An 8675-nucleotide genomic window follows, 5' to 3' on the forward strand; every position below is an offset into this window, starting at 1 on the left:
CTCTCAGTTTTTACTCATTGAGAATGATATTTGCTTGGAGTTTCCATAGATGGCTTTTATGATATTGAGATATGTTCCCTCTATCTCTACACTTTGAAGAGTTTTTTAAATTTTTTTTTTTTAAGATTTTATTTATTTGCGAGAGAGAGAATAAGAGACAGAGAGCATGAGAGGGAGGAGGGTCAGAGGGAGAAGCAGACTCCCTGCTGAGCAGGGAGCCCGATGCGGGACTCGATCCCGGGACTCCAGGATCATGACCTGAGCCGAAGGCAGTTGCCCAACCAACTGAGCCACCCAGGCGCCCCTACACTTTGAAGAGTTTTAATCAAGAAAAGATGCTGTATTTTGTCAAATGCTTTTTCTGCATCAATTGAGAGGATCATATGGTTCTTGTCTTTTCTTTTATTAATGTGATGTATCACGTTGATGGATTTGTGAATGTTGAACCACACTTGCATCCCAGGAATAAATCCCACTTGGTTGTGGTGAATAATCCTTCTCATGTACTGTTTGATCCTATTGGCTAGTATCTTGGTGAGTATTTTGGCATCCATGCTCATCAGGGATATTAGTCTGTAATTCTCCTTTTTGATGGGGTCTTTGATTTTTGGATTAAGGTAAAGCTGGCCTCATAGGACGAGTTTGAAAGTTTCCCTTCCATTTCTATTTTTTGAAACAGCTTCAGTAGAATAGATATTATTTCTTCTTTAAATGTTTGGTAGAATTCCTCTGGGAAGCCATCTGGCCAAGGACTCTTGTTTTTTGGGAGGTTTTGATTACTGCTTCAATTTCCTTGCTGGTTATGGGTCTGTTCAGATTTTCTATTTCTTCCTGCTTCAGTTCAAGTAGTTTATAAGTTTCCAGGAATGCATCTATTTTTTTTTTCCAGATTGCCTAATTTGTTGGCATATAGGTGCTAATAAGTTGTTCTTAAAATTTTTTTGGTGTTGGTCATGATCACTCCCCTTTCATTCATGATTTTATTAATTTGGGTCCTTTCTCTTTTCTTTTGGATAAGTCAGGCTAGAGTTTACCAGTCTGATTAATTCTTTCAAAGAGCCCGCTTTCTAGTAGATCTGTTCTACTGATCTGGTTTCTATTTCATTGATTTCTGCTCTAATCTTTATTATTTCTCTTCCCTTGCTTGGTTTAGGCTTTATTTGTTGTTCTTTCTCCAGCTCTTTTAGGTGTAAGTTTGGCTTGTGAATTTGAGATTTTTCTAATTTTTTTGAGAGAAGCTTGTATTGCAATTTACTTCCCTGTTGGTACTGCCTTTGCTGTATCCCAAAGGTTTTGAACAGATATGTTTTCATTGTCATTAGTTTCCTTGAATTTTTTAAATTCTTCTTTAATTTCCTGGTTGACCCATCTTTAGCAGGATACTCTTTAACCTGCAAGTGTTTGAGTTCCTTCCAAATTTCCTCTTGTGATTGAGTTCAAGTTTCACAGCATTGTGGTCTGAAAATATGCAGGGAAAAATCCCAGTATTTTGGTATCAGTTGAGACCTGATTTGTGGCCCAGTATGAGATGTGTTCTGGAGAAGGTTCCACGTGCACTCAAGAAGAATGAGTATTCTGTTGTTTTAGGATGGAGTGTTCTGTATATATCTGTGAAGTCCATCTGGTCCAGTTTGTCATTCAAAGCCCTTTTTTTTGTTGATCTTCTGTTTAGATGATCTGTCCATTGCTGTGAGTGGGGTGTTGAAATCCCCTACTATTAATGTATTGCTATCAATGTCTTTCTTTACTTCGGTTATTAATTGGTTTATATAAATGGTGCTCCCATGTTGGGAGCTCCCATGTTTACAATTGTTAGATGCTCTTGTTGGATAGACCCTTTAAGTATGATATAGTGTCCATCTTCATCTCTTACTACAGTATTTGGTTTAAAATCTAATTTGTCTGATATAAAGATTGATACCCCAGCTTTCTTTTGAGGTCCATTAGCATGGTAAATTGTTTTCCACCCCTTCACTTTCAGTCTGGAGGTTCCTATAGGTTTAAAATGAGTCTCTTGTAGACAGCATATGGTTGGGTCTTGCTTTTTAATCCAATCTGATACCCTGTCTCTTGATTGCGGCATTTAGTCCATCTACATTCAGAGTAACTATTGATAGGTATGAATTTAGTGCCATTGTATTGCCTGTAAAGTCCCCGTTTCTGTAGATTGTCTCTGTTTCTTTCTGGTATATGTTACTCTTGGGGTTGCGCTTCACTTACAGTATCCCGCTTAATATTTCTTGCAGGGCTGATTTAGTGATAACAAATTCTTTTTTGTTTCTGTTTATCTCTTTATCTCTCCTTCCATTCTGAATGACAGCCTTGCTGGATAAAGTACTCTCTTTTTTTAAAGATTTTATTTATTTATTTGGCAGAGAGAGACACAGTGAGATAGGAGACACAAGCAGGGGGAGCGGGAGAGGGAGAAGCAGGCTTCCCACTGATCAGGGAGCCTGATGTGGGGCTCGATCCCAGGACCCTAGGATGATGACTTGAGCCAAAGGCAGATGCTTAATGACTGAGCCACCCAGGCACCCTTGGATAAAGTATTCTTGGCTGCATGTTCTTCTCATTTAGTACCCTTAATATATCATGCCAGCCTTTTCTGGCCTGCTGGGTTTCAGTAGATAGGTCTGATGTAGTCTGATGTTCCTCTGTAGGTAAGGAGCCCCTTGTCCCAGGTTGCTCTCAGGATTCACTTTTTCTCTAAAATTTGCAAGCTTCACTATTGTATGTCAAGGTGTTGATCTATTTTTACTGATTTGGGGAGGGGTCCTCTCTGTCTCTTGGACATGAATGCTTGTTTCCTTTCCCAGATTAGGGAAGTTCTCAGCTATGATTTGCTCAAATATACCTTCTGGCCCTCAGTCTCTTCACCTTCAGGCACCCCAATAATTCTGACATTGGTTCATTTCAGGGCATCATTAATTTCCTTTCTTCATGGGCTGTTAGGCTATTAGCTGTCTTTCTCTCTTTTCTTCAACTTCCTTGCTTTCCATCAGCTTGTCTTCTAGATCACTTACTCTCTCTTCTGCCTCATTCACCCTAGGTGTTAGAGCATCCTATTTAGACCTCATCTCAGTTATAACATTTTTACATTTGGCCTGATTAGATCTCATTTCTGCACTAAGAGATTCTCTACAGTCTTTTGTGCTTTTTTCAAACCCCGCTATTAACTTTATAGTTGCTATCCTGAATTCCATATCTGACATCTTACTTATATCCCTGTCTATTAGATCTGTGGCAGAAAACATTACCTCTGGTTCTTTCTTTTGTTGTGAATTCCTCCTTCTATTCATTTTACCCAGAGAAGGATGGGTGAGCAAGTGAGCAGATCAAAAATATCAACCATGACCAAGCAAAATACACATTGTTCTTCCAGTTTGTCTTCTGGGGAAGAGGCCTCCTGTGCTGCTTCTCAGGTGTCTTTGCCTGGGCGGAGTTGCCCTGCCCCTTGCCAGGAGGCTGGGTTCAATGTAAGCTGGTCCTCTGTGTGGCTTTTGTTACCTGAAGGCTTTCCATGCCTCTTTATTCAACCAGAATAAAAATGGCTGTGCCCCAATCTCCAGCCCCAGAGCCAAAAGATTAGCACCCCCCCTTTAGTATATCCTCTGGGCTTCACTTTTGTGTGTGCCAGACTCCACAGACTCCTGTGGTGCATGTCCAAAGCAATCCTCCTGAGGTTATTCCAAGGGACCTGCTTTAATGCCCTTTATGTGCCCTGGAGCTGAAACTGGTCGAGGGCTCTGCCACTCCCAGGGGATGTCTGAGTGTCACCCTACTGCCCTTTCCGGGGCTGCCACCCTGATAGCTGTTTCCCAGTCATGGGGGCAGGGGGGCTGGGAGGACGGCAAATGGTCCATGCATTCCAGTCCTTTTCAGGGTGCTCAGGCTGAGAGTGGTCCCCTGACCAGCCTAGCTTCTAGCTTATGGTGACCCAAGCTGAGATTCCCCTCCTAAGCTCACTGACCATAACCAGTTTCCTTGATCCACTGCTTGGGCACTCTACTGGTTCAAGCACCCCCATTAGTTCTGTGACTCCTGGGATCCTGAGACCACACTGACCCATCTAGAATTCTGCCCTTTTCATTCCCTGAGCCCCTTTCAGACAGGGATGTTGGTCATTGAGCAGATTAGATTACTAAGGGTTCCAATTTTGTCCTCCAGGGCTATATCACTTTCTGGTAGCTGGCTTATGGAGGCTCCCTTCCCTCTCCTTTTATCTTCTGATATCTCCCCTCAGATTCACGTCTCCACACCTCCTACCTTGCAAAAAACAGTTGCTTTTCTATTTGTAGAGTTCCAGATATATTTTCTTACATCTCAGGCTGAATTCATGGGTGTTCAGAATGATTTGATAGTTATCCAGCTAAATTCAAGGGACCAGAAGAAATGAGGTCCCCTACTTTTCCACCATCTTGCCTCCTTCCCCCTGAGTTCTAGCTGTGTGTTTTTTGTAAATACTCTTATATTGCAAAAGTTGCTTCTATTCCTAGTTTGTTGAATTTTTTTTATAATTAAAGAGCATTGGATTATGTCAAGTGCATTTTCTGTGTCTATTAAGATGATTGTTTGTCCTCTATTCTATTAATAGAGTGTATTGCATTGACTTGTTTTCATATGTTGAACCAATCTTGCCTTCCTGGGATTAGCCCTAATGGTCATAGTGCATACTCCTTTTAATATGCTGCTGGATTTGATATGCTTGTATTTTATTAAGTAGTTTTACATCTATATTCATAAGGAATATTTGTTCTTAGTTTTCTTTTCATGTCTTTTTCTGCTTTTATATTAGGGTAATACTGGTCTCAAATATGAATTTGGGAAGTGTTACCTCACTTATTCTTTGAAAGAATTGGTGAAGAATAGGCATTAATTTTTCTTCAAATCTTTGGTAGAATTCACCAGTGAAGCCACCTGGGCCTAGTCTTTACTTTGAGGGAAGGTATTTGATTAGAGATCCAATCTTTTTACTTGTTAATGTTCAGCCCATTCAGGTTTTCTATCTCTTCTTTAGTGTTTCAGTAATTTGTAAATTTCTAGGAATTTGTCTCTTATATCCACTATTTCATTGTCTTACTGTTGTATTCCCTTATAATTATTTTTTACTTCTACAAAGTTAGTAGTAATATCCCTTCTTTTATTAAAGATTTTAGCAATTTGAGTTTTCTTTCTTTTTTTATAGGTTGGTCTAGCCAAAGGCTTGCTAATTATGTTGATCATTTCTAATAACTAAATTTTGGTTTTGTTGATTTTCTCTATTAGTTTCTATTTACTATTTCATTTATCTCTGCTAAATCTTTATTTTCTTCCTTCTGTTTGTTTTCTGTTTAGTTTGCTTTTCTCTTTCTAGTTTTCTTTCTAAGGTGGAAGATTATTGACTTGAGAGCTTCCTTATTTTTTGATGTAGGTATTTACAGCTATTTTTTTTTCTTTCAGTAACACTTTCACTGCTTCCAATAAGTTTCAATATGCTGTTTTTATTTTTGATCATCTCAAAGTGTTTAATAATTGTCTAATGACTTTTTTTTTAATTTTACCCACTGATTAACTGGTAATGTGTCATTTAATTTCCACATATTTGTGAATTTCTCTAATTTTCATCTCTTAATTATTTTTAATTTTGTTTCACTGTGGTTGGAGAAAATACTCTGCATTATTTTAATTGTTTCAGATTTACTCAGCCTTATTTTGTGGCCTAACATATGGTTTACTCTGGATAATGTTCCGTATGCACTTGAGAAGCATGTTTACTCTGCTGTTCTGTGGGGTGTACTGTATATGTCGTTTAAGTCCATTTAGTTAATAGTATTGTTCAAGTCTTCGATTTCCTTGTTGATCTTTGGTCTGGTTGTTCTATCCATAATTGAAACTAGAGTACTGAAGCCTCAAACTATTATTGTTGAATTATTGATTTCTCCTTAAAATTCTGTCAGTTTTGCTTCATGTATTTTGGTGCTCTTTTATTAGAAGCATATGTTTATAATTGCAACGTCTTGATGGATTGATTCTTTAAAATTATAAAATGTCCTTCTTCATCTCTAATAACAATTTTTTCATTAAGTCTATTTTGTTCGATATTCATATAGCTATTCCAGCTTTATTTTAGTTACTGTTTGCATGGTATATATTTTTCCATCCTTTTACTTTCAAACTATTTATGTGTTTGAATCCTAAATATACATAGCATGCAGTTAGATTGTTTTTTTTTTTATTCAAGTTGCCTTTTTAAACTTTTTTTTTTAATTTGGTTACAGTTGACACATAATTTTACATTAGCTTCAGGTGTACAACATAATGATCCAACATCTCTGTATGTTATGCTATGCTCACCTCAAGTGTACCTACCATCTGCCAACATACAATGCCATTGAAATATCATTGAATATATTCCCTATGTTATATCTTTTATTCCCATGACATTCATTCCATAATTGGAAGCCTATATCTCCCACTACCTTTCACCCATTTTGCCCTTACCCCAACTCCCCTTCCCTTTGGCAACCATCAGTTTGTTCTCTGTATGTATAGGTCTGCTTCTGCTTTTTGTTTATTTGTTCATTTGTGTTGTTTTTTAGATTCCACATAATTATGTTTTCTTATTCACTCTGCCAATCTCTGCCTTTAAATTTGATAATTTAATCTATTCATATTTAATGTAATTGCTGACAAAATAGATTTATGTCTGCCATTTTGTTATTTCTTTTATATATATCTTCTTTTTTATTTTATTTTTTTAATTTTAATTTAAATTCCAGTCAGTGAACACACAGTATAATATTAGTTTCAGGTATACAAAATAGTGATTCAACACTTCCATAAAACCCCCGGTGCTCATGACAAGCGCACTCATTAATCCCTATCACCTATTTAATCCATGGCCCCACACACCTCCCTTCTGGTAACTATCAGTTAGTTCTCTATGGTTAAGAGTCTGTTTTATATATATCTTTTTCTTATTCCTCTATTGCCTTATTATTGCTGACCTTGGCATTAAATAGATATTATCTAGTGTACCATGTAATTCCCATGTTGTTTCTACCAATATATATTTTTAGTTATTTTCTAAATGGTTGCCTGGGGAATACCATTAATCCTTAATTTGCTACAATCTAGTTTGGATTCATACCACTTTAATTTCAATAATATATAAAAACTTTGTTTCTATATAACTCCATTTCCCATCCTTTATGTTATTATTGTAACAAATCACATCTTTATATATATAATCACATCAACATTATTGTTTTATGTAGTTGTTATTTATTTTTTTCTTTTCATTTTTTAATTTAAATTATAGTTAGTTAACGTATATGGTAAAATTGGTTTGGTTTCAGGTATAGAATTTAGTGATTCATCACATCCATCTAACACTCAGTGCTCAGCACAGCAAGTACCCTCCTTAATACCCATTACCCATTTAGCCAAGCCCCCTCAAAACTCCCTCCATCAACCCTCAGTTTGTTCTTGATAGTAAAGACTCTCTCATGTTTGCTTCCCTCTCTCTTATTTTGGCCTTCCTATATGTTCATCTGTTTTGTTTCTTAAATTCCAGATATGAGTAAAATCATATGGTATTTGTCTTTCTATGACTGATATTTCATTTAGCATAATACACTATTGCTCCATCCACATCATTGAAAATGGCAATATTTCATTCTTTTGATGGCTGAGTAATTATATATATATATATATATATATATATATATACCACCTATTCTTTATCCATTCATCAGTCAGTGGACACTTGGGTTCTTTCCATGGTTTGGCTGTAGTTGATAATGCTGCTATAAACATTGGGATGTATGTACCCTTTCAAATCTGTATTTTAGTATCCTTTGAGTAAATACCTAGTACTGCAATTGCTGGATCATAAGGTACTTATATTTTTAACTCATACAAGAAGCTCCATACTACTTTCCAGAGTGACTTCACCGTTTGCATTCCCATCACCAGTGTAACAGTTTTCCCCTTTTTCCTCATCCTTGCTAACATCCGCTGTTTCTTGTGTGTTATTTTTTAAGCCGTTCTGACAGGTGTGAGGTGGTATCCCAATGTGGTTTTAATTTGTATTTCCCTCATGATGAGTGATGTTGAGCATCTTTCATGTGTGTTAGGCATATGGATATCTTCTTTGGAAAAATGTCTATTAATATCTTCTGCCCATTTCTTAACTGGATTATTTGTTTTTCAGGTGTTGAGTGAAATATGTTATTTATAGATTTTGGATAGTAACTCTTTATCTGATACATCATTGACAAATATCTTCTCCCATTCCATAGGCTATATTTTAGTTTTGTGGATTGTTTCCTTTGCTGTGTAAAAGAGTTTTTATCTTTTTTTAATTTATTTTATTATGTTATGTTAGTCACCATACAACACAACAGTAGTTTTTGATGTGGTGATCCATGATTCATTGTTTTCATATGACACCCAGTGCTCCATGCAGTACACGCCCTCCTTAATAACCATCACCAGGCTAACCCATCCCCCACCCCCCTCCCCTCTAAAACCCTCAGGTTGTTTCTCAGAGTCCATAGTCTCTCATGGTTCATCTCCCGCTCTGATTTGCCCCTCTTCATTTTTCCCTTCCTTCTCCTAATGTCCTCCATGCTATTCCTTATGTTCCACAAATAAGTGAAACCATATGATAATTGACTTCTCTGCTTGACTTA

The sequence above is a fragment of the Leptonychotes weddellii genome, chromosome X, assembly GCF_054177405.1.
Source record: "Leptonychotes weddellii isolate Sample4059 chromosome X, ASM5417740v2, whole genome shotgun sequence".
Classification (NCBI taxonomy): Eukaryota; Metazoa; Chordata; class Mammalia; order Carnivora; family Phocidae; genus Leptonychotes; species Leptonychotes weddellii.